The 27,676-nt window shown below is 40.9% G+C and overlaps 1 protein-coding gene and 1 pseudogene across 18 annotated transcripts in view; one reads left to right on the top strand and one right to left on the bottom strand.

Annotated features, from left to right (window-relative positions):
- Window positions 1-27,676, bottom strand: part of YAP1 (Yes1 associated transcriptional regulator) — a 123,616-nt gene that overhangs the window by 68,400 nt on the left and 27,540 nt on the right. The gene's annotated exons all lie outside the window — the stretch shown is intronic.
- LOC145527807 (nucleolar protein 56 pseudogene) lies at window positions 5,716-10,165 on the top strand (annotated as a pseudogene). Its single transcript, XR_014069876.1, has one exon. The product of XR_014069876.1 is annotated as a nucleolar protein 56 pseudogene (transcript).

Raw genomic sequence — 27,676 nt, forward strand, 5'->3', positions numbered from 1 at the left:
CATGAATCAAGAACTTCCAGATGTTCAAGCTGGATTTAGAAAAGACAGAGGAAACAGAGATCAAACTGCCAACATCCGCCGGATCATCGAAAAAGCAAGAGACTTCCAGAAAAACATCTGCTTCATTGACTACGCTAAAGCCTTTGACTGTGTGGATCACAATAAACTGTGGAAAATTTTTTTAAGAGACGGCAATACCAGACCACTTTACCTGCCTCCTGAGAAACCTGTATGCAGGTCAAGAAGCAAGCTAGATGTGGAACAATGGATGTGGAACAATGGACTGGTTCAAAATTTGGAAAGGAGTATGTCAAGGCTGTATATTGTCATTCTGTTTATTTAACTTATACGCAGAGTACATCATGCGAAATGCTAGACTGGATGTAGAACAAGCTTGAATCAAGACTGCCAGGAAAAATATCAATAACCTCTGATATGCAAATGACACCACCCTTATGGCAGAAAGCGAAGAGGAACTAGACAACCTCTTGATGAAAGTGAAAGAGGAGAGTGAAAAAGCTGGCTTAAAGCTCAATATTCAAAAAACTACGATCAGGGCATCCAGTCCCATCACTTCATGGCAAATAGATGGGGTAAAAATGGAAACAGTGAGAAACTTCATTTTCTTGGGTTCTAAAATCACTGCAGATGGTGACTGCAGCCACGAAAATAAAAGATACTTGCTTCTTGGAAGAAAAGCTACGACAAACCTAGATAGCATATTAAAAGGCAGACACATTACCTTGTCAACAAAGGTCCATCTAGTCAGTTACGGTTTTGCCAATAGTCATGTATGGATGTGAGAGTTGGACCGTAAAGAAGACTGAATGCTGAAGAATTGATGCTTTTGAACTGTGGTGTTGGAGAAGACTCTTGAGAGTCCCTTGAACTGCAAGGAGATCAAACCAGTCAACCCTAAAAGAAATCAATCCTGAATATTCATTAGAAGGACTGATGCTAAAGCTGAAGCTCCAATACTTTGGCCACCTGATGTGAAGAGCCAATTCACTGGAAAAGACCCTGATGCTGGGAAAGATTGAAGGCAGGAGGAGAAGGGGACAACAGAGAATGAGATGGTTGGATGGCATCACCAACTCAATGGACATGGGTTTCAGCAAGCTCCAGGAGATGGTGATGGACAGGGAGGCCTCGTGTGCTGCCGTCCATGGCTGCAAAGAGACACGACTGAGAAACTGAACAACAACAAGAACAAACTGTCCCAACTATAAAGGCATGTAACCACTGAGATGCCAAAAGGAATCTGAAACAAAACTAACTTTAGAATTTTTGTCTTCACTTATTCTATAACGAATACTGTTTTATCCTAAGGTCAACTTGTAGCAGTACATCTAATAATACCTCGTTTTCCTTTTTACCACAAGAATAAGAATCTTTATAAAAACATTTCATATAGCAAAGAAGTATTTTTGTTAGGGAATTTTGCCAGGCCTACTCCCCCACCAGATATCTACCTGGGGCTCTCCTTCCTCTCCTCTGGTCTTTGCTCAAACGTCTTATCCTTAGTGAAGATCTCTGTAGTCACGTCATTTAAAATCCACCCAATTTAAACTCTACCTCTTCCTTGCTTTATTTTTGTTTATCTTTTATCATTATCTGATACATAATATACTTATTGTATTCATCTATTTTCTCCAACAAGCTCCACAGGAAAAGGCACTTTTACCTATTTTGTTAACTACCATATCTTCAATGATTAGTAGAGTGCTTGATAAATATTTGTCAATGAATTAATGAAAACTTTTCCTTTCTGACCTAAGGAGGACATCAAACTGTCTCTCAAAGTCCTTGTAGCCTTAAGGACTAACCTCATCAACACCCGTCTTCTTTTCCAAAAATGTGATCACGGGCACACACTACAGACCCACTAGAAACAGCAATCAGGAGATTACTGGCGACCCTGGCAAGAGCAGCTTCAGGGGCGGGATGAGGGTCGAGCCGACAGGAGGTAACAGGAGGTAAGAGAGATCGCCAATGAATGGGTGTGGGCTTTTGTTTTTTTCAGGAGGAAGAAACTCAAGCTGAGTGTGATTGAAAACCGAGTGGCTGAAGATGTTCTCAGGGCGCATTTGAAGAGTTCCGGCCACCCATCAGGGCACGAGAAGGGCAGGGTGCAGAGGCCACGTCCACTGCACCAGCAGGTGAGGGAGAAGGGGCAAGGCAGGGGCAAAGGGTTTCACGGTTGGTCAGCTCATCGCATTCCAGTGTGGTGGCTTCTATTTTCTTACTGAAAGATCGATCATTAAGAGGATTAACGAGGGTGTACCTCCACTATGCAAGCAGAAAACGGAGGGACTGAGGACCTCCTTGGTGGTCTAGCGGTTGAGAACCCACCTGGCCATGCAGGGGACACAGGTTCAATCCCTGACTGGGGAGCTAGGATCCTGCGTGCCCCACCACAGCTGCAGCCCATGCAAACTGGAGCCTGTACACAAGAACCAGAGTCTGTGCATGCCGCTGAAGGACCGAGCCTCACGCAACGGAGGTCCCGTGTGCAGCGACCAAGCCCTGACCCAGCCAAGTAAGTGAACAAACACTAAAACAAAAGAAAACCAAGGCACTGGGACAAAGTCACACATCCAGTACACAAGGACTGCATGGCATCCAGGAACTCTGAAAACAATTCCTGTACTAGAAACACACATGAAAAGGACAATACTTAAAAATATAAATCTTTGCAATATACACTGAAAAACATATACTGCATAAATACTGAAGAGGGAATATAGTGGCATGGTATTGAAGACTCAATAAAAGACGACAAAGTATTAAGAAACACAATTTCTGTTACCACTGGAATAGAAACTTCTTGCAGAAAGTGCACCTGGGAGAGTGCCTGGTATGCAGTACGGCTCAGTATACGTGTAAACGGCATCGGCGCTAAAGCAGTGTGCGTTATTTAAGAATGCAGGTAACTAAGAGTTCACATAAATGATCATCTGAGAAATGGCTGAAAAGAATTTTCACTTAAACTGAAGATTCTAAAAACTGTCAAATTATAAATAACAGAACCAAAATATACAAACCAAGGAGATAAAATTAAGAAAAACTCATAAAACAGTATTTTCAGAGTTAAATGTATGAGTAGTTATATAAAACATGGAAAATAATTTAAAATTTAGTTTATCTTGTTCCTACGAATAGTCTAGCTGCCAAACCTACTGTGAAAGTGAAAGTCACTCAATAGTGTTCGACTCTTTGTGACCCCATGGACTGTACCCTGTCAGGCTCCTCTGTCCATGGAAATCTCCAAGCCAGAATACTGGCGTGGGTAGCTGTTCCCTTCTCCAGGGGATCTTCCCAACCCAAGGCTCCAAGCCAGGTCTCCAGCATTGCAGGTGGATTCTTTACAAGCTGAGCCACAAAAGAAGCTTGTGGGTAGCCTATCCCATCTCTAGCGGATCTTCCAGACCCAGGAATTGAACCGGGGTCTCCTACATTGCAGGCAGATTCTTCACCAACTGAGCTATCAGGGAAGCCCTGCTACAGGAAAATAATGTGTGAAATTCTCTAGCCCCTTCAAGGTATGTAAATAGTTTCTGCTATTATTCTGGAAAAGGCAAGGTGATTCGATTTATGACCAAGATGTGACCTTACTTTAGAGCAGTTATAGCTGGGAAACAGTGACCCTCTCAAAAGTTTAGACTGATGAAACAAGCAGCTGTGCTTTGACCAAGGTCCGATCTCTCCGTGTATACAGAGCCACACTCCTATTGGCTTTTGTCTTACTTTATACTGCAGAATTCGGCCTTACACATTGGATGACTTAGTAGAATGCATGTAGACCACAAAAAGGGCAGAAATCCAAAGTGAATTATTATTACTATTGACTTTTTGCATAATCCCACAAAAGTTAATTGAGGCTACAGTATGTAGAAATATTTGAAGAGCTTTATATCCTCCTGTGAGATGTAAACCTTATCAAACTTAAACGTGGGCAAGGAATGCAAGGAAGTCTGACCTTATAAAGAAGAACATTACCGTCACATCTTCAAATTTGAAGCAGGAAAACCGTAAGAACGTGAAATGCTGCCGGAAGCTACAGCGGGGAGACCCAAAGATCTCATCTCCCCAGGACCGGTGTTCAACAGCAAAGACGATATTGTGCCACTGTTCTATGAGTCTCTCACAAAGGCTGAACAAAATAATCATTTCCTACAGTGTATTAAGATTAAGCGATATGGCCAAGGACAGCCGACTAGTATGCAGTAGAAACGGGATTTAAACTCAGGAATGAATTGATAAAAAATTCTGTAATCTTTGAACTATTATTAGAATTCCTCTTCTGCTGTGAGAGTATTGTTAGTGTTGTTTAGATTTCCTAAAACTAACCTCTGCATCACCAACCTTCCCCACTCCAATCCCTGTAGTACTTCAGTACAAGGAGACAAAACTCTGCAACAACACCCAGTAGACCACACACCCAGCCACACAGAGCCAGGGTTAAACTAGACGTCCTTCGGCATCTAGCTCAGTGCTCTGCTTGCTTTACCTTACTGATCACTAAATAGGAAAAGGTTTCTAAAATGACAGTCTGACACTCTACAGAATAAAATCTTTTCAGGGAATGTAACTGAAGAAGAGAATCAGAAATCTTTTACATGCTTCCTGGTTCATCAACTATTAAGACTATTCCAGATGACTTCCCTGGTGACCCAGTGGTTAAGAATCCGCCTTCCAATGCAGGGAGTGCGGGTCTGATCCCTGGCCTGGGAACTAAGATCCCACAGACCACGGGGCAATTAAGCCACAACTACTGAGCCCATGCACCACAACAAGAGAAGCCCACACGCTCCAACGAAGACCCAGGGCAGCCCCAGAAAAAAAAGACTATTCCAGGACAAGCAGATGAGCCCTGCAATCGGAACCAAAGCTGTCTTTTACAAAATGCACAGTCATTAGAGATGTTAGTGATCGGTTAACTGATGGCACTGGTAAAGAGGTAAATTGGTTATGGAGTCTTATGCCTCCATGTCTAATCTTTTAATCTGGTGGTTTGTAGCTCTGAAGCGACACTGGTTTTTCTCGTTCTTACTTTGTTTCCTACTTTGGAAACAAGATTCTTGGCACTGGTATAAATTAAGATATAGGTATAACCTGCAAGTTGTTTTCCTATATAGACATTGTCCTCTTGTTATAACATAGGGTCTAACCTCCTGAGAAAGTACTGGTTTTAAAGACTTCTGCTAAATCATTCCACGGAATCTACTAAAAGTAACTGCCCCTATTATTTACTTCAACAGATACTGTCACAATGGCACATTCACAACTGTTTTAAGAAAGCAGTGAACCAATTTTGGAAGTGGTTCATGGAGAGATGGCTTAGATAGCATGTGTTACTTTATAAAAATCCCCCTTGCAAATCAAGTGTTATCAGCATTATATAATCAACAGCTATATAAGCTTCATCTTCGACTGCACAGAATATAATCAGTCTGATTTAAGAAATGATCATCTGGTGATGTCCACGAACACGGTCGTCTCCTGTGGGTGTTTGCTAGGACCAACATATTTTCCTGACAAAACTGTTAGCCTTTGCCCTGCTTCATTTTGTACTCCGAGGTCAAACCTGCCTGTTACGCCAGGCATCTCTTGACTTCCTACTATTGCATATCAGTCCCTTATGATGAAAAGGACGTCTTTTTTTGGTATTCATTCTAGAAGGTCTTTTAGGTCTTCTTCAGCATTAGTGGTTGGGGCATAGACTTGGATTACCGTAATGCTGAACGTTTGCCTTGGAAATGAACTGGGATCATTCTATCATTATTGAGATTACACCCAAGTACTGCGTTTCAGACTCTTTGTTAACTCTGAGGGCTAATCCATTTCTTCTACGTGATTCTTACCCTCGGTAGTAGACATAATGGTCATCTGGGTTAAATTCACCCATTCCAGTCCATTTTAGTTCACTGATTCCTGAAATGTCGATGTTCACTCTTGCCATCTGCTTGACCACATAAAATTTACCTTGATTCATGGATCTAACATTCCAGGTTCCTATTCAATATTGTTCTTTGCAGCGTCGGACTTCCTCAGAAGCTACTAAAAGTACCTGTCCCTATTCTTTACTTCAACAGATACTGTGACAGTGGCACATAAACCACCACCACCAGACACATCCACAGCTGAATGTCGTTTCTGCTTTGGCCCAGCCTCTTCATTCTTTCTGGAGCTATTTCTCCCCTCTTCCCTGGTATCATATTGAACAGCTACCAACCTGGAGGGCTCATCGTCTGCTGTCATATCTTTTTGCCTTGTCATACTGTTCATGAGGTTCTTGAAGCAAGAATACTGAAGTGGTTTGACATTCCCTTCTCCAGTGGACCATGTTTTGTCAGAAATCTTCACCATGACCCATCCATCTTGGGTGGCCCCACACGGCATGGCTGATAGTTTCATTGAGCCACACAAGGTTGTGATCCATGTGATCATCTTGGTTAGCTTTGTGCAAGCTTCCTGATGGGAGGAACTGGCTGTAGGGAAAATATCTACTTCTGCTTTATTGACTATGCTAAAGCCTTTGACTGTGTGGATCTCAAATTTGTGGAAAGTTCTTCAAGAGATGGGAATACCAGACAACCTTACCTATCTCCTAAGAAACCTGTATGCAGGTCAAGAAGCAACAGTTACAACTGGACATGGAACAAAGGACTGGTTCAAAATTGGGAAAGGAGTAGGTCAAGGCTGTATACTGTCACCCTGCTTATTTAACTTATATGCAGAGTACATCATGAGAAATGCTGGGCTGGATGAATCACAAGTTGGAACCAAGACTGCAATATCAACAGCCTCGGATATGCATGAAGGTAAAAGAGGAGAATGAAAAAGCTGGCTTAAAACTCAGCATTCAAAAAATGAAGACCATGGTATCCGGCCCCAACGCTTCATGGCAAATAGATGAGGTAAAAGTACAAACAGTGACAGATTTTATTTTCTTGGGCTTCAAAATCACTGCAGGCGGTGACTGCAGCCTTGAAATTAAAAGATGCTTACTCCTTGGAAGGAAGGTTATGACCAACCTAGACAGCATATTTAAAAGCAGAGACATCACTTTGCCAACAAAGGTCCGTCTAGTCAAGGCTATGGTTTTTCCAGTGGTCATGTATGGATGCGAGAGTTGGACAGTGAAGAAAGCTGAGTGCTGAAGATTTGATGCTTTTGAACTGTGGTGTTGGAGAAGGCTCTTGAGAGTCCCTTGGACTGCAAGGACATTCAACCAGTCCATCCTAAAGGAGATCAGTCCTGGGTGTTCATTGGAAGGACTGATGTTGAAGCTGCAACTCCAATACTTCGGCCACCTGATGTGAAGAGTTGACTCATTTGAAAAGACCCTGATGCTGGGAAAGATTGAAGGTAGGAGAAGGGGACGGCAGAGGATGAGACGGTTGGATGGCATCTCCGACTCGATGGACGTGAGTTGGAGCAAGCATCTCCAGGAGACGGTGACGGACAGAGAGGCCTGGTGTGCTCTAGTCCGTGGGGTCACAGAGTCAGACACGATCGAGTGACTAAACAACAGCAATAGGCTATCAGGTCCGCTCACTAGCTCACCTGCAGTCCATGAGGATGCAGAGTCAGACACAAATTAGTGACTGAACAACAACAACAATATAAACTTAATAAAAACATGTTTCTTTTGTGACATCTGCTACATTTCTCGACTACTGTTCTTCCTCCAGTAATCTTTTCCCCAGCTGGCCCACAAAATACTTAATTTCTACCTAACTTTCTCAAGACCCAGATCCTTCATTTCAGAATTCTCCTCTATGGAATAGTAAGAAAAAGCAGACATGGATTCAAATCCCAGTCTCAAATTTGCCAATGACAAACTGGGTTGTACAGGCAGGTAGTTTTATCAAATGGTTTCATCCTCATTAAAATAAGACTGATATATTTAATACTTGTCATGGTTTTGAGGATTAAATTTAGTAGCGTATTTAAAAAGCAGCTAGGCCAGTCCTGGTGTCTGAGTGATTCCCTGGGCCCAGCAAAGGGACCAAGTTTCCACAGCCTTGAAGACAAGGGGTAACACCCCAAAATACGGACTCATTTCCCACCCTAGCTTCATTGACTGAGCAGCTGCCAAGAACAAAGGTCGCATCTCCCGATACCTGGCAAACAAATGCAGTATTGCCTCACGAATCGATTGCTTCTCTGAGGTGCTCACCAGTGTTTTGGGGGAGAAGCTTCGAGAACAAGTTGGGGAGCGGCTGTCCTTCTATGAGACTGGAGAGATTCCCCAAAAGAATCTGGATGTCATGAAGGAGGCAATGGTTCAGGCAGAGGAAGCAGCTGCCGAGATTACTAGGAAGTTCGAGAAACAGGAGAAGAAATGCTTGAAGAAAGAAAAGAAAAGGCTGGCTGCAATTGCCCTGGCTTCTTCAGAAAATAGCAGCGCCCTGGAGTGTGAGGAGACAAGTGAAAGACCCAAGAAGAAGCAAAAGCAAAAGCCCCAGGAGGCTCTTCAGGAGAATGGAATGGAAGACCCATCTGTCTCTTTTTCCAAACCCAAGAAAAAGAAATCTTTTTCCAAGGAAGAGCTAGTTAGTAGTGATCTTGAAGAGACAGCTGGTACTGGAAGTCTTCCCAAGAGGAAAAAATCTTTTCCCAAAGAAGAACCAATTACTGACCCTGATGAGTCAGAAAACAAGAGGGTCCCCAAGAAAAAGCAGAAATTGTCTTCCAAGGAGGAGCCACTCAGCAGTGGACCTGAAGAGGCTGCTGCCAGCAAGGGCAGCGGCTCCAAGAAAAAGAAAAAGCTCTGAAAGCTATCCCAGGAAAGTTAGAATGGACATCTTCCTAGTGGGGCATAACTTACAGGGGTATTCCCCATCCCATCCCCGAGACCCAATAAAATAAAAACAAATTCATAAAAAATAAAAAATAAAAAGCAGCTAGTATTGTGGTTCCTGATATACAAAAAGCCCTCAAATATTTTTCCTGATTTCAGTCAGTCAGTTCAGTTGCTCAGTCGTGTCCGACTCTTGGCGACCCCATGGATTGCAGCACCCCAGGCTTCCCTGTCCATTATCAATTCCCAGAGCTTGCTCAAACTCATGTCCATTGAGTCAGTGATGCCATCCAACCATCTCATCCTCTGTTGTCCCCTTCTCCTCCTGCCTTCCATCTATCCCAGCATCAGGATCTTTTCCAATGACTTGGTTCTTCGCATCTGGCAGCCAATGTATTGGAGCTTCAGCTTCAGCATCGGTCCTTCCAATGAATATTCATGGTTGATTTCCTTTAGGATGGACTGGTTGGATCTCCTTGCAGTCCAAGGGACTCTTAAGAGTCTTCTCCAACACCACAGTTCAAAAGCATCAAAAGTGTTCCTGACTTCATTTCTGTGCTAGTTCATAACAGGAAAAACTTCATAGTAGACAGGTAAAGTCAAGAGAATATTTAAGAATGAGGTGAGTCTGGTTAAGTGAGAATGACAGATTCAAGGGCTTTAAGAACTCTGAAAAGGAGTTAAGTTTTCCTCTGATAGGTGATGAAGAGATGTAGTAGATAGACATAGGTTTTGGGGCAGAAAACAAAATGCCCCAGAACCATAAGTTCAGTCTGTACAGATCTATCTGCTTAGAATAAGAATGAACTAGAAAAGGAAACGTCCAAGTACAGTCATACGGGCTCTAAGGGAAGAGCAGCTAAGTAATTTGAAAGTAAAAGAAAAATGCCATCCATATAAGCAAGTATCTTAAAATATTGTTAAAAATCACTTCAATTTTTTTTAACTTAAGTCATAAGGTAGTCAACTCTATCCACCTAAACCAAAGGCAAAGAAAATGCTACATTTCTTATGAATGAGGCAACGCCCATGGCAACAAATTCTAAGGTGCTCTTCAAATTTGTTCTTGTACATTTTATCTATCAAATACTAAATCCATAACCTTTACTTAAGGAATACTGAGCAACATAATTGGAAATGAGTTTTATAGTGATAGAAAAATACTGATGACTTTTCTTATCTTTATCCTAAAAATCTAGAATAACCTTATGCTATGCATTAGTGAAAGTGTTAGAGAACTAAGCTAACGTAGTTTAGTAAAATAATTTTAGTGATTAACATTAATACTGATAAAGTTTGGACACCTCAAGGAATGGATATCTAACAACTTCTTATGGCCCTGCTCCGTAAGAGTGTGGGCCTTTAGGGCCGCCCTGGGGCTAGTGGTTGAGACTCTGGGCTTCCACTGCAGGGGGCACAGGGTCCACCCCTGCCCAGGAAACTAAGATACTGCATGCCACGCGGCGTGGCCAAGAAATTGAAGAAAACAGAGTGCGGGCCTTGAGCCAGCAGAATTGACAAAACTTTGGCAGGAAGCCTCAGGCTCTGTCCAACCCGCTGATTAAGAATCTGTGGGTTAACAAGATCCATAGGAGATTTGTGTGCTCATTATAGTTTGAGAAACATTGCCTTAGACACTACTTTGAGACTGGATCACCTACGCTGTGTTTTAAGGATGACTAATGCCTGGAGGGTAAATATTTTTTATAAATGAATTATATAGTTTAGATGTTACAGTTAAAGCACAACCAATCACCTGTGGTAAAAATTCAAACTTCTGTTTGCAGCATTACTGCAGAAGGGTACACTGAAGTCCACCAATTACTGACTGTATCACAGTGAGGATACCACTTACTTCACAAGGAAACAGCATGCTCACTGCGTTATATCGCTGGCTGCACTGCTGATAGTTTTTTCTACCCCTTCAATTCAGTTCAGTCGCTCAGTCATGTCCGACTCTTTGTGACCCCATGAATTGCAGCACGCCAGGCCTCTCTGTCCATCACCAACTCCCGGAGTCTACCCAAACCCATGTCCATCGAGTCGGTGATGCCATCCAACCATCTCATCCTCTGTCGTCCCCTTCTCCTCCCACCCCCAATCCTACCCAGCATTAGGGTCTTTTCCAATGAGTCAACCCTTCGCATGAGGTGGCCAAAGTATTGGAGTTTCAGCTTCAACATCAGACCTTCCAATGAACACCCAGGATTGATCTCTTTTAGGATGGACTGATTGGATCTCCTTGCAGTCCAAGGGACTCTAAGGGTCTTCTCCAACACCACAGTTGAAAAGCATCAATTCTGCGGTGCTCAGCTTTCTTCACTGTCCAACTCTCACATCCATACATGACCACTGGAAAAACCACAGCCTTGACTAGACGGACTTTTGTTGGCAAAGTAATGTCTCTGCTTTTAAACATGCTATCTAGGTTGGCCATAACCTTCCTTCCAAGGAGTAAGCGTCTTTTAATTTCATGGCTGCAGTCACCATCAGCAGTGATTCTGGAGCCCCAAAAAATAAAGTCTGACACTGTTTCCACTGTTTCCCCATCTATTTGCCATGAAGTGATGGGACCAGATGCCATTATCTTAGTTTTCTGAACGTTGAGCTTTAAGCCAACTTTTTCTCTCTCCTCCTTCACCTTCATCAAGAGGCTCTTTAGTTCTTCTTCACTTTCTGCCATAAGGGTGGTGTCATCCGCATATCTGAGGTTATTGATATTTCTCCCGGCAATCTTGATTCCAGCTTGTGTTTCTTCCAGCCCAGCATTTCTCATGATGTACTCTGCATATAAGTTAAGTAAGCAGGTTGACAATATACAGCCTTGACGTACTCCTTTTCCTATTTGAAACCAGTCTGTTGTGCCATGTACAGTTCTAACTGTTGCTTCCTGACCTGCATACAGGGTCATGCCTACTCTTAATTCAAAATGAAACAAAGTGCTGCAGCTTTTCAAATACTGATTTGGTACTGCATGATACGTTTTTATTTAAAGCGACAGTTTTCAGTTTAAAAACTGGGGAAAGGGTATTTTTGGTTATCACAGTCATAAGCATCTAAAGGGGAGAGAGTACCGGATGCTAGGTTTCCTGTCAAGCAGTAGATGGTCTCCCACCACTTCTGAATGTCATGCCAGACATTCATGTATATAAAAATCCAAATTTTATACAGAACTCCATTTTATACATAGACAAAGTCTGTTTTGCACAATTTTAGTTATATGCCAAATTTTTCTGGAAGGCAATCAATTATACTTGGTTTTGTTTGGAAATCTGTTAATAGTGTATTCTTTTTGGATAATCACATCATCACAGCAATGATCCCTTGGTATTGTAGTTACCAACTCAGCACAATTGGTTCTGATTCAAAACTGCCATGTTCACGGCAATGTTAGATACAGATGCAGGCATCTGACTACTTTATTAGAGCTTTGAATATATTAGAATGTCCAAGCATTTACACGGCTTTCCTGGTGGCTCAGATGGTAAAGAATCTGCCTGCAATGCAGGAGACCTGGGTTTGATCCCTAGGTTGGGAAGATCCCCTGGAGAAGGGAATGGTTACCCACTCCAGTATTCCTGCCTGGAGAATTCCATGGACAGAGGAGCCTGGTGGGCCACAGTCCATGGGGTCACAAAGAGTTGTACACAAATGAGTGACTGACACAGACAAAAATCTCTAAGTTAATATCTGTGTTGTTTGATCATAAATTACTTTATTTCTCCTCCATATTGCATACATTTGATATAATGTTGACTTTAAAAAATTATGTATGTAGTTACGTTGTTACACAAAAATTTTACTTTAGGATAATAATAAACACTTTCTGAAATATTTCTTACTCAAAGAGGCTGACGGGATTGACAGAGATAAAAACCATCGCATTTAGAGACCATGAACTATCAACAGCACTCTTAGCGCAAGTCTAAGATGTCTTTTCCATCAGATCCTGAATTTCTGGAGGGTAAACATCTCACTCTTCCTCCCATTCTATGTTTCAATGAACACAGTGCTCTGCATTAATGCTCACTGACTCCTCTGATGAATTTAAAGCTTATTTTACTGGGTTATTTTTTAACCACCAAGTAATACCGTGACCTAAATCCTAAATGGGTTCAATTGCAATGTAGGAGGTGGCACATTTGTGAGAAATAAATAAGTTAAATGTTGAGAATAAAGACAAAATCCTGCCCCCAAGACTCGAAGTAGTGAGAAGCAAACACCAATGTTTCAAGATAAGGTGTTAAGTGTAACAATGTAGTTATACACAGTAAGAACAAAATGGTGGTTTACAACATCCTGGATTTTAGGTGGAGAAAAGATGGCAGAGAAGGAACTAAATGTCCTTGCAAGCCCCCTGCAAAATACTTGCAATCGTGGTTAAAATCTAGAACTAATACTAGTAAAATGAAGCTGTCATAAACTTACAAACTTAAGACTAACTGTATAATTTGTATGGTTTACTTCCTTTTCACAATCCACTTTTGAAAAAGTTTTCTTCTCAACTGTAAAACCTCTTTTTCACAAAATCCCAGCAGTGTAGTCCTAAATCGTTTGTACCTTATAGCTACCTAACAAATTGGTTCTTTTCAACTTTGCCAAGATTCTGTGACATTAGATGGCACAAATTGGTCACAAGAATTTAACAACATAATTTACAAACTAAACCAATAGGAACTTTAAAAAAAATTACATCTGACAAATGTCTAATCTCCTTACGCAGCTTTCAGACCTTGTGTTGCAACAGGGGAAGACAAAACAAAAAAAAAAGGGTTTTTTGGCAATAGTGACTTGCTCTGATAGATCCTTCGATAAAATGTGTCTTTGTGAATTTATCTTTTGTTGCTTGGGCTTACAAACCAACCACACTGTGGGAATTGTTCGAAGTTCCTACTTCTTTCCAATAAAGGTAAACAAAGATGAAATGAGAGAAATGTGCTTGCTTTCATGCTTATGGACATCTGGGTCACCAAACCATCACCATTCTTTAAGAAAGTAAGAAAATCTGTACTTAAGTGTATGCAAGACCACAAAATCTAAGTATCTAATGAGAAGACAAGTGACCAAACCAAAGGATTCTTTTTATGAAGCAAAGCTGACTTTTGAGAAAGAACAAAAAATAAGAATAAAACTGAATAACCAGGAATAACACAAAGTAGATGTGAAAAATATTTTCATTTAAAAATGGTTACTGCTGTCAGGCCTTCAAAATACTATGATGGCAGGACTGGTTCTAAAATTTAGAAGAGTGGGCAGGCAGCCCAGACTTACTGCTCACTTATCACTCCACGTCTGTTCTGCAAGTGTTCTTTATAGAGTCACATGCCAGAGGCTGTTCTCCAGCTAGCCAAACCTACCCGCCTAACTGACCCTGGGAACAATGGTACAGTGTTCAACCTAAGCCTTCGACGAGCTACAGTTTCCAAGCCACAGCCATATGCTTTTTATATTTGCACATATCTATCATGAACTATTTTTAGAATCTTCAAAAGTTCAGAGATAGGCATATACTATCGTTTCTTGATAAGAATGAGATATGTAACTTTAATTGGACTGTCACCAAAGGCTTAAAAATGAGTTATAATTATGAGCAATTAATTGTGGGCAGAAACACATAAAAGCAAATGTGACAACTGATTATATTCCACTCTACAAATTGTATAACCACACTGCAATCTGACCATAGCGCCTCAGGTTGAATAAACTGAGTATCTGATCACAAGTGGGATGGAAGAGGAAATGGCAACCCACTCAGAGATTCTTGCCTGGAAAACTCCCTGGACAGAGGAGCCTCGTGCGCTCCAGTCCACGGGGTCACAAAGAGTCGAACACAACTGAGTGTGCATGCACGTACAATTACGAAACCAATTTAAACACAAACTCAGCCCTGCTGTCATATAAAAGCGACATGCCCATATACATCTCCCCTCGGAAACGGCTATTCCCTACAGCAGGCGTGGGATGGAGCAGCTATGAGAATAATGCCAAAGCGCTAGCGGAGGCTTCCTAAAACACACAGTTTTCTCAAACTTGATTCCAGATGGCTTTTATCTGTAGTTAGGTTCAGTAACATTCTTTCAATAATGACTGAGAACATTCTCAGCAAAAGTTCAAAAAAAAAGTGTTTGTCCTTATTCCGTGTTACAGAAAAAGTCAGATGTCATCACAGCATGAACCGAGGCTCCTCATTTTCTTAACAGAAGACCAGGGTCCAAGTCACTGGATTCCCAATATAAGGTCTACCTAGATTCTTCCATAAGAGTCATCTTAAAGAAAAATGAAATGGCTGAATGATGATGAAAAAAAATTTTTTCGAGTTCTGAGAAATATTAAGACACAGAAGATATATAAATATTATTCAAAACATGGTCCTTAAACCACCTGCATCACAATTACCCGGAAGACTTATTAGCTCCTCAGTATTTTAAAGCAGGATAAGAGTGAAGAATAATTTATCAATTATTTTAAAGTATTTTTTCATCATCTGAGATCATTACATTCAATAATAAGACATTCACTTACCAGAAGAGCTAAATGAAGAACACGATACAACCACCTAGAGGCAGCTGAGGATTTCCTCACATCCCCTCTAATCCTTAGAGTGATATTCCTTAGCAGATACTGTTTGAAATGAAACTACTAGATGTCGGAGTGTCTAAATGAAGTGAACTTTCTTATATATGTTAGCCCTTGGCAGTATCATCCTTTCATTTTAAAATTGTCAGTCTAGGTTTAAACAACAAGCCCTGTGAAGGTAAGAAAACAAACGTGTTGAGCACCAACCCTGCCCTCATTTGCCATGACATGACTTAGGCCTGAGGCCCTCAGCCAGGCGCCAAGAAGACAGGTTTAGGCAGTCAAACAACACTATAATCAGCCTTCTGCGTCTCATCAAACACCAGCTGGCTTCCAAATAAGGATGTGTTCAGTCTGTTGGCTCTTGTGTCTGCTGTGAAGAAATCACATTAAATTACAAACCTGGAGCCATATTCATTGCATATTTATGGCGACATTCAGGTTTTCAACTGTTATCAACAGAGCATGGCTTAAGTCACCCAAAATATTAACACCTGAGGAGTCAAACAGCCTAGAAAACACTTCCCAAATGGTAAGTCACCAGGAAGGCACAGTAAACACTTTTAGGCAAGGTAGGCAAATGGCCCTACTTTTAATACCACCACCATTTTGATGAAAATGATACAATGAAAGAATCTTATATATATATTTCATTCTTATATGTATTTTCCTTTTATTGACAACTTACTTTAAACAATAACTGGAAAACACTGTAGAATGTCTTCAATCATCTGAAATGAGTTTACTGAAATTAGCAAAATAACTTGGGGAAGGACCCCAAAATCTCAATTGAGTGTATATTGCACACTGAGTGTATATGGCTGCACTCAATATGTCAGCAGATTTGGAAAACTCAGCAGTGGCCGTGGGACCGGAGAAAGTCAGTTTCACTCCAATCCAAAGAAGGACAATGCCAAAGAAAGTTGAAGCTACCATAAAATTGCACTCAGTTCACATGCTAGCAAGCTAAAGCTCAAAATTCTTCAAGGTAGGCTTCAACAGTACATGAACTGAGAACTTCTAGATATACAAGCTGGATTCAGAAAAGGAAGAGGAACCAGAGATCAAATTGCCAACATCTGTTGGATCACAGAGAAAGCAAGGGAATTCCAGAAAGACATCTACTTTTGCTTCACTGACTAGCTAAAGCCTTTGATTGTGTGAATCACAACAAACTGTGAAAATTCTTTAAGAGATGGGAATGCCAGACCACCTGACCTGTGTCCTGAGAAATCTGTACACAGGCCAAACAGCAACAGTTAGAACTGGACATGGAACAACAGACTGGTTGCAAGTCGGGAAAGGAGTACATCAAGGCTGTATATTGTCACCCTGCTTATTTAACTTCTATGCAGAGTATATCATGAGAAATGCTGGGCTGAATGAATCACAAGGTGGAATCAAGATTGCTGGGAGAAATAGCAACAACCTCAGATAAGCAGATGATACCACTAGAAGGGCAGAAAGCAAAGAGGAACTAAACAGCCTCTTGATGAGGGTGAAAGAAGAGTTTTCAAGCTGGCTTAAAATGCAACACTCAAAAAACATGGCATCTGGTCCCATCACTTCATAGCAAACAGATGAGGAAAAAATGGAAACAGTGACAGATTTTATTTTCTTGGGCTCCAAAATCACTGTAGACAGTGACTGCAGCCATGAACTTCAAAGATGCCCGCTCCTTAGAAGAAAAGCTATGACGAACCTATTATAAAGCAGAGATATTACTTTGCCGACAAAGGAACATATAGTCAAAGCTGAGGTTTTTCCAGTAGTCATGCACAGGTGTGCGAGTTGGACCATTAAAAAGCTGAGAGCCAAAAAATTGATGCTTTCAAACTGTGGTGCTAGAGAAGATTCTTGAGAGTCCCTCGGGCTGCAAGGAGATCAAACCAGTCCATCCTAAAGGAAATCAACCCTGAATACCCACTGGAAGCTCCAATACTGTGGTTACATGATGCGAAGAGCTGACCCACTGGAAAAGACCCTGACGCTGGGAAAGACTAGAGGCAAAAGGCGAAAAGTCAACAGAAGCCGAGTTGGTTGGATGGAATCACCAACTCAATGCACTAGGGTTTGTGCAAACTTCGGGAGACAAATGAAGAACAGGAAAGCCTGGTGAGCTGCAGTCCATGGTGTGGCAAAGAGTTGGACACCACTTAGTGACAAAGACATCACATTTTCAGAATAAATATATACAATGCACGCTGAACAATGAGAGATGATTTCTATACAAGAGTATTCAGAGTCTTATTCAGCCTTAACTGCATTTCATTAAATCTCATATAAAAAACCTTTTTTATTTGATATCTCATACTTAATAGTTAGATGTTATTTTAGGGGTGTGGCTTGCTCAGATAACTGAAATTTTAGTAATGTCTTCAGGGGTTTCACAAGGGATTTCTCAGAAGACAAAGCAGGACACTGGTGGAAAAGTGCTATGTTTAATTACTTAAATTGAGACTCACGGTACACAATCTTAGTCAAGACATTCAACTTTTCTGGACCTCATCTTCAGTAGCTGCGATATATGATAGGCCTCCATTTATTGATAAGAACCAATACTTCATTTCTTGAACATCTACTGTACAAAAACCAAGCATTTTATCCATAGAGCTATTTTCAAAGTAAGTAAGTATCTGATGGCAACACTTGGAAAAATTATTTTGAATGGATTGATAGAACCACTTAGCTAAATTAAGGTTAACAATTTATACTGGTAACAACTAATAATAAATAAATGAATAGATTTTATGTGTAGGACTTTTGCAGGAACTAATAAGGTGGTTTGCTAGGCCTGTGTAAAATGTGCCAAAGGGGAATAGGATTCTTTCATTCGTGGCCAAGTAGTCATTCACCTTTCTTCCGTCCAGTAAATTTTCTTTATATGGTCATGCCATGCTATTTTTTTTTTCAATTAAAGGAAATAAATGCCAGACGGTCATCCAATCCAGGTTTACCTTATTAGGTAGTGTTGACTTTTATGAATACTTAGTAGTCTATCAACACTAATTATAAATACAAATTAAATGTCTTCTTTCTGCCTCCTCTAGGCTTACTATGTTCATTAAAAATAACAAAAATCACTTTATGATTTTTGAGTATCTGCTCAGGTTGAAAACTAGTATTCAACTTGGTTTTTCTAAGTCACAACTGAAATATGACGTTGCAACTCTTTGAAACTTTCAAGTTAAATGACTATGAAATTCATTCACACTATGAAATATATTAACACCCTTTTGAAGGGGATTTTTATGGATATTGATAGACAATGTTACCATCATCCCCATTAAAAGGAAATGAACAAAAAGGGTATATTGTAAACACTAAGTAACACGATCACTTAGGGACTGTCTCAGTTTTTGAACCATGCTGGTTGGCTGAATACTCAATTTTACACGAGACACTGCCTAAAGATTAGTTTCTTAGGTATCTAGCTTTTAGACTGTCATTTTTTCCTTTGAGAACTCCAATGTACTCTCTCTACTCTGCTTAAAATGGCAAATACCCACGAGCTTATGAAAACAAATCCAAACTCTAGAAACCTAAATAACTGATTCTTTAGAATAATATCAGAACATACCATTGGATTTTAAGGTAAGACTAAAATACCTGAATTATAAAATAAGTATTTCTTTGTATCTTGAAGAAAAAAAAGCCCATCTTTGTTCAAGAGTTTGCGTGAAATATTTTCGTCTGCTGTGACTCTGGGAAGGAGCAGCAGCTGAGGGCAGAATGGGCTATAATGCCTGCCGATCATGAATCACTTATATCTGCGAAATTGTGGAAAGTTTTTGTCACTGTTGCTCAAGACCGACAAAATGGAGCTTTGGACAAAGACAAACTATTAAAATCGCTTGAGGGATGAAACAGACGAGGCCTATTTGGAACGCTTCAGTCTATAAAGATGAAGTCCAAGTGGAGATGTGATTAAAATCACAAATGGAAAGGAAAATTCTGAAGTTCTTAAAATATGAAAAACACGTCACGTCTGAAGGAAAATTTCTGCCATCAGTCATCATCTCCTGCCTCCACGCCTCTGCTCACACAGGACCCTGGACCTCGGCATCTTCCCCCTGCCCTGTCAGCAGCTCTGAGCTGGCTCCAATGCCCATTCCTGGGCTTCCCTGAGCTCTCCCCTTCTCCACACAACCCTGTAACAGCTCTAACTGTCCTCCTCTGCCTTCACGGAGGTTTCTTTAGAGTTACTACTTTTAACACTATACAGGGCAGAGGGCTATTATGCATACATGTTCTTCAGTCCCCACTGTAATATACATTCATTAATGTTTTATGGAACAAAAGGGACATAACATGTAATCCTGTAGATTTATGAAGTTCTATGGAAGTGTGAGGCATTATTTGTTAATAAAGTACTATTCCACCATAACAAACATTAAGGCAAAGAAAATATCTAAAGGTCTTAGTTTCACTAGTATTAGGCCAAACTCTCATTCTATTATATGAATCATTTCAGATGCATAAAGTGAAAATACACCTGTATCAAGAGTTTTTATGTGATCAGCCAAGTGGCATCAGGGAGAAGACCTAGTATTTGTTTAGAGGAGCTCCTTGAGATCCCAGAATTACTTAATCCAACATACTCATGTTACAGATGAGGAAAATGGCAAACAAAAGATAAAAAATAGACAAAAATATGCTGCTAGCTTAAGCAATCTTCAAAAATCATGCAAAAGCCTTACAAAACCCATCAACCTTGGGCAGCTTAAAAGATCTCAAATCTGCAAAGCAAAAGAAACAAGCAACAAAATGAAAAGATACCCATGGAATTGGGGGGAAAAAAAGGTGCAAACCATATATTTTACTATCCAAAATATTAAATTCAACAGCAAAAAGCCCCTACATAACCCCAATAAAAATGGGCAAAGGACCTGAAAAGACATTTGTTCAAAGAAGATACACAAAGGCACATGAAAAGATGCTCAGGATCACTAAACACCAGAGAAATGCAAATGAAAACCATGATGAAATATCACTGCAAGACTGTGAGAATGGCAAGCATTAAAAAGAAGACACAACAAATGCTGCAGAGAATAAGGAGAAAAGGGAACCCTAGCACACTGCTGGTGGCACTGTCAGCTGGCACAGCCACTGCAGAAACCAGTATGGAGGGCCCTCAAGACACTAAAGATGGAGCTACCATACGACCCAGCTTTGGGGTATTTATCCAGAGAAAGCAAAAACGGCAATTCAAAAGGACATATGGACTCCCATATTCATAGCAGCATATTCACAATAAACAAAACATGGAAACAATCTAAGTGTCCACTGATGAGCGGACACAAAGAAGGTGTGTGTGGGGGGGTGGGTACCATTCAGCCAAAAACACAAGGAAATCCTGCCATTTGAGACAATATGGATGAACCTTAAGAGCATAATGCTAAGTGAAGCACGTTAGAGGGGGAAAGACCAATACTGTATGATCTCACTTATATGCGGAAACTTAAGGGGGTGAAAAAGCTCATAGAAAATGCCATCAGACTTGTGGTTATTAGAGGTGGGCAGTGGAGGGCAGGGGGGACTGGATGAAGTTGGTCAAAAGGTACAAACATGCAGCTGTAAGATAAATACTAGGGACATAACGTACAACATGGTGATGACAGTTAACACTGCTGTATGACACATGAATGTTAAAAGAGTAAATTAAGAGTTCTCATCATAAGGAAAAACCATCCATTTTTTCTTTTTCCATTATTTTTGTATCTATATCAGATGATGGACATTAAGGAAACTTATTATGGTAATTATCTCACAATATGTACAAGTCAAATCATCATGTTTACATGTTAAACCTACACAGTGCCGCACGTCAATTCCATCTCAGGAAAACTGTGGAGGAAAATCCCAAATCTTTTTGTTCTTTCAGTAAACTGTTTAGGTCTGCTCTGTCTCATAAAACCTTAATTACTTCAGCCCCTAGTGATATTTTCTTTTCGAAAATTACCACAGTATACTGTATTACTTATCATCCAATCATTTAAACATTCATTTTCTTAACTCTAAGCATGGTAGTAGGTGCAGGGGAAACACAAATGAAATCGTTTCCTGGTCCTGAGGGCTTCTACATCTACTGCAGGACGTTTGTCTGGGATGGTTTAGCTCACCAACTAGATTATAAACAAAATGTCTATCACTATTTGCTTATTGTTCTTACACAAAACATTTATATTCCTTTCTTGTATACCATGTCAAGGCACAGAATAACAAACTCAAGTTAATGACTGGTAGGAAATAACTCAGAATATACATTTTATATATATATACATATTCCAAGGTGAACTGTTAAAAATTTCATTTTAATCACCCAAAGATAGCACAACTTACTTCTACTAACTGAAGCAAATCTTGAATTATATTTAGATTATTCAGTTATTTCTAGGCATAACCTGAATCTTCTGAATCACTAAACTGGTGGTTAAGTCAATATAATTAAAGAACTGCTGAAATCAAATGGCAAACTTACATAGAATAGTATAATGTTAGAACTGAAAGGAAACTTGCGGACCAATAGACCAATCATTTTATTTTGGAGATGGGGAAATGGGAGATAAGGGAGTATTCTAACTCAACGCTTGCAGTGGCACTGTATCAGATTTCTCACTCACAGAGCAGCACAGTTTCCACTGGCAACACCCAGACTGATCTCTTCAATCACGTGGCTTGGCCGAGAGGCCAGAGTGAAAGGTGCATGGCACTGCCTCACCTGTCCAACATCTGCTAACATCAAGGTCACTGGCAGAAGCATCTGCAACTGCTTTGATGCCTATGACTCAGAGGATGAAAAGCAACTCACAACAAAGCCATTTCATCAGCATCTTACAGGCTCTTCATTAGCCAGGTGCTTACTGAAGCCTGAATGTGAACCAGGTAATAATACACTTCTCCTACTCAGGTCACTAATAAAGAAGAAAAGTGTACCCCAGAAGTTCTTTTACAGAGAAGTGCAAGGACCTCTTCATTTGGACTCTCAGTTTTGGGTATTAATTTACTATTAACTACTATCTATAATCCTCTACCTTAAATTATAGGGAAAACGCGTGAAGTTACCCTAAGACCGCTCCTTCTTCCTCTTGGACACACAGCGGTCTGGCCTCCCGTTCAGTGGGCTGTGCCACACTGCCTACAGGTGGAGCCTTCTCGATCTCCTAAGTCCAATCCTTCCTCACTTTGTAAATGGCAAAACTGAGACCACAATGGCCACTCAACCCCCTGCCTGAGATCATGACACTAAGTGAGCGGCAAAGGCAAAACTAAAACCCAAGTCTCCCGTCAGTCAACTTTTCTCTCCACCCCAGCACTCTCCCACACCAGACACACACACAAAAGGAACACAACAAAAATAAATCTATACCCAAGCCAAACAATATTACAAAACAGTATGATCTGGACTACAGTTCATCTGAAACACTTACTGAACACTACTAAGTGCAAGGTACTACTGACATCAAAATCAGTAAGACATGGTTCCTGACCTGGAAATGTTGCCTTTTAGTGGGAAAGATCCAACAAGACAAAATTTTAATGGAAAATGATACAGTGAGGCTCATGATGTTTATGGAAAGGTTCTTGGTCCCACCTAGGTATACAGAGGACATGCAGAGAAGATAACCTCTGACCTGAGTGCTCAAAAATCTATAAAATTAGCTTGCTGATGAGGCTGGAAAAGCATTCCACCAAGGGAGAAACACAGGCTAAATCACAGAAGTGTGGCTTTTGTCCACTTAAATAAAAGGGCTGGAGTAGATTTCAATTAAACCACTGTGACTGAAAGATTTAACATCATTCGAGCAATCAAATATGTCTCCAGACATTACTAAATGCTCCCTGGGATGAGGCAAAACCAATCCTGTTTGAGAAGTACTACTCTAGACTTGAGAATAAAAATCATGTGTTATTCAACTATGTACCTTTAGTTCCTAAAAGTCCCTTATATGTTCTATAATGTTGATTCAACTAAGCTATCTTTCTTGTGAACCTAACATGCTATATTAAAATGTTGCCATCTAGGACTTCTCTGGTAGTACAGTGGATAGCAATCTGCCTGCCAAGGCAGGGGACAAGGCTTTGATCCCTGGTCTGGGAAGACTTCACATCCCACAGAACAGCTAGCCTGCTGAGCCCCTGGGTCACTGCTACTGAGGCCCGCACCCTGCAACCGAGGAGCCCCTGCTCGCCGCAACTAAGAAGGCTCTCGGTAGCAGTGAAGGCCCAGTGCAGCCAACAGCAGCCTGTGAGGGAGAAAGCACTCAGACACCAAGAGTTTGGGGCCATGCGTTCCCCAGCACAGTCCACCCCGTCCCAGCACAGAACACCAGAAAGTGCTTCAGTGTCTGACGCATGTCCGTTCAGATGTTTGAGACACGCGAGTACCTATAAACTCATCTATCACACACAAGAAACGTAAAATTTTCACTATAAACAATATCTTTATTTTAAAAGATAAGGAAGCACACGAATAGATATTTCTCCAAGGAAGATATACAAACGGTCAATAAGCACACAGAAAGATGTTCAACTACACCATTATCAGAGTCATTAGGGAAACACAAACCAAGACAGAGTGAAGTACAACCCATTTGATGCCGATCATCAAGAAAAGGGCTTCCCTGATGCTCGGTGGTAAATAATTCACCTACCAATCCAAGAGACGCAGGTTGGATCCTTGGGTTGGGAAGATGCCCTGGAGAAGGAAAAGGGCAACCCACTCCAGTAATCATGTCTGGGAAATCTCAGAGAAGCCTGGCAGGCTACACTCCACGGGGTCACAAAAGATTCGGACGCGACTTAGCAACTAAACAACAACAATTATCAAGAAAACAAAAAAGGGAGTATTGGCAGGGAAGTAGAACAATTAGGAACTCTTGTGCACTGCTGATATGAAAGAAAATTGGTGCCGCCATTGTGAAAACATTTCGCAGTTCTTCAAAAAAAAATTAAATATAAAATTACCACATGATCCAATAATTTCACTTCTAGATATACACTCAAACCAACTGCAGTGACTCAAGCAGACGTGTATATCAGTGTTCAAAAGTAGCATTAGTCACAATAGTTAAAAGGTGGAAACAACCAAGTATCCATCAACACACGAATGGATAAACAAAATGTGATATACACATACAGTGGAATGTGATTTAGCCATAACGTTTACTAAAAAAGGACAAATACCGCATGATAAAGGGCTTCCCTGGTGGCTCAGATGTTAAAAAAAAAAAAAAAAAAGACAAAAGACAAAAAACAAATCTGCCTGCAGTACAGGAGACCTGGGTTCGGTCCCTGAGTTGGGAAGATCCCCTGGAGAACTGAAAGGCTACCCACTCCAGTGTTGTCTGGAGAATTCCATGGACAGAGGAGCCTGGCGGGTTATAGTCCATGGGGTCACAAAGAGTTGGATACGACTGAGTGACTAACACACACTTATAAGAAGGACCTAAAATAGGCAAATTCATAGACATAAGAATGCAGACTAAAGCCCCTCATCCCACCCCACACCAGGGACTGGCGGAAAGGGGAGAGTGGAGAGCTGCTATTTAACGTTATGGGTACAGGGTATCTATTTCAGATGATGAACAAATTCTGGAAATGGATATTGATGGTGGTTATGTAACATTATGAATGTACTTAGATGCCACCGAATTGTGTACTTAAAAATTGTTAAAATGCTAAATTTTATAGTATATGTTATATACCACAATTATAAAAAAATTTTTTTTTAAGTAAAAAAGTTAATCACGCAGAGTATTTGCTGTTTCTTTTTCCTTCACAACCTAAGGCCTGCCTGGTGAAATTCTTCTCAATGCAGTACTGAACCACATTCCCACTACAGTCTAAGAACTGCCTCAAAGGAAGTTCAGTGAACCTGTACAAGCAAAAATTCAGCGAAAATCAAGATCTCTATGCAGTATCTGCTGACTTCACAAATCCACCTAATACCACTGGCAATGGCAGCCTTTGATAGCTACAGACAGTATGGTAAGCAAGCAAGGCACCAGAAATTCCTGAAGAACTAAAGCAGAACTATAAACAATAAGCTTCAGCTACAAAACTAGAAAGGTAGATAGATACAGAACAGGAAAGACCAGTCTTATGTGCAAATAACAATGAGATATACTCACGTCAGGTGAAGGTTTCAGGCTCGTTTCATACCCAAGAGGCAGTATTTTAACTGACTGTGAAAATACTGGATTTTGAAAAAGGTCAAAGTAGAATATTAAGCTGTGTAGGGTGAAAGACTGGGTACATAGTTCTGTGACATTCCCACACAATCATCAAAAACAAGTAAGCATCTCTCAATGAAATCCACAGCCTAAATCCTAAAGTGACCAACATAACGACACTATGTAGATTGAAAAATGGTCTGATAATTTCATAAAATAAAGAAAATGAAATTTCAAACTATGATTATAACTACTGCTTAGATATGTATTTTCACAAAGTGGTGTAGACAAAAATATGTGTAAGAATTTTTCATGTGCATATGCAAATGATACCACCCTAATGGCAGAAAGTGAAGAACTAAAGAACTTCTTCATGAAGTTGAAAGAGGAGAATGAGAAAGCTGGCTTGAATCTCAGCATTAAAAAGACTAAGATCATGGCATCCGGTCACATCATTTCATGGCAAACAGAAAAAAGTGGAAGCAGTGACAGATTTTTTTTTCTTGGGCTCCAAAATCACTGAGGACAGTGACTGCAGCCATGACATTCAAAGACACTTGCTCCTTGGAAGGAAAGCTATGACAAACCCAGACACAATATTAAAAGGAGAGATATCACTTTGCCAACAAAGGCCACATAGTCAAAGCTATAGTTTTTCCAGTAGTCATGTACAGATGTGAGAGCTGTATCATAAGAAGGATGAGCACTGAAGAATTGATGCTTTTGAACTGTGGTATTGGAGAAGACTCTTGAGAGTCCCCTGGACTGCAAGGGGATCAAACCAGTCCATCCTAAAGGAAATCAACCCTGAATATTCATTGGAAGAACCACTGCTGAAGCTGAAACTCCAATACTTTGGCCACCCAATGCGAAGAGCTGACTCACTGGAAAAGACCCAGGTGCTAGAAAAGATTAACAGCAAAAGGAGAAGGGGCGGCAGAGGATGAGATGGTTGGATGGCATCACCGACTCAATGGCCGTGACTCTGAGCAGACTCCAAGAGACAGTGGAGGACAGAGGAGCCTGGTGTGCTCTGGGTCCATGGGGTTGCAAAGAGTCAGACACGACTTAGCAACTGAATAATAACAAGAATTTTTCAAGAGTTAACACATTCATCAGACTAGTATACAGGTATTTTTTAATTGCTGTAGGCCACGCATAACTATAGACATTGTGAGAACTACAAAATAAACACAAGGACTTATATTTGACAAACAAGAGACACTGAAATGACACTCCCAATTTCTCTGGAAAGAAGTGCGCAAACTGCTTGCCATCTCTTCGCAAATTAACAGCAGCGGGGTTAAAAAACGGAAATGTAAAGAAAGTGGGTTTTCTTTTTCTCTCTCCTCCAAGTCTAAGCACCCTGTCGAGATTCCAGAGTTCTCTCTGGCAGCGATCAGCGGGCCCCATGGCTGTCTTCTCACTTCATTCCGGTCAGCGGTTCCTGTTTATCCAGCCTCGAGAAGACGGACGCAGACAGGCCCCTGTCCTTGTCCGGGACGGCCCTGGTGCTGCAGTATCCCTCAGTAAGGCATGTTCTCTCATCTGTGCAATCAGACCGGGAAGGGGCCTAAGCACCAACTGTGGGCAAAGCCACCACATAGGGGTGATGTGGGGGATAGAATAAGGGAGATCCAGTCCCCGACCAGAGTCCCAAGATTCCACAGAGCAAGGATTAGAAAGGGAACAAGTTTAATATTTTATACAAATACAATCATCATTAACTCTTGTGGGATCCTTAAACCCAGCATATTAATGCCTTCCAGAATCACTGGTGTGTGGCACACAGGACTTACCGAACTGAATGAAAAAAGGTGTTAGTCATTCAGTCGTGTCCGACTCTGTGAGACCCCACAGACTGTAGCCCACCAGGCTCCTCTGTCCATGGGATCTTCCCAACCCAGGGATTGAAGCTGGGTCTCCTTCATTGCAGACAGATTCACTGAACTGAATAAACCACTGCTAAACTATATCTTAGCTGCAGGTCTTTTTTTTTTTCTTCAGTTTTTTTCTATTACACAAGATCTTTCAGACACAGAAATTAAATCCAAGCCCGCTTTCCTTTGGCAGAAACACAGGCTGTCATATATGTACACTCAGCTTTGAAACCAAT

Source organism: Giraffa tippelskirchi, chromosome 11 (assembly GCF_054371585.1).
Source record: "Giraffa tippelskirchi isolate mGirTip1 chromosome 11, T2T-mGirTip1v1.2.pri, whole genome shotgun sequence".
NCBI classification, from domain to species: Eukaryota; Metazoa; Chordata; class Mammalia; order Artiodactyla; family Giraffidae; genus Giraffa; species Giraffa tippelskirchi.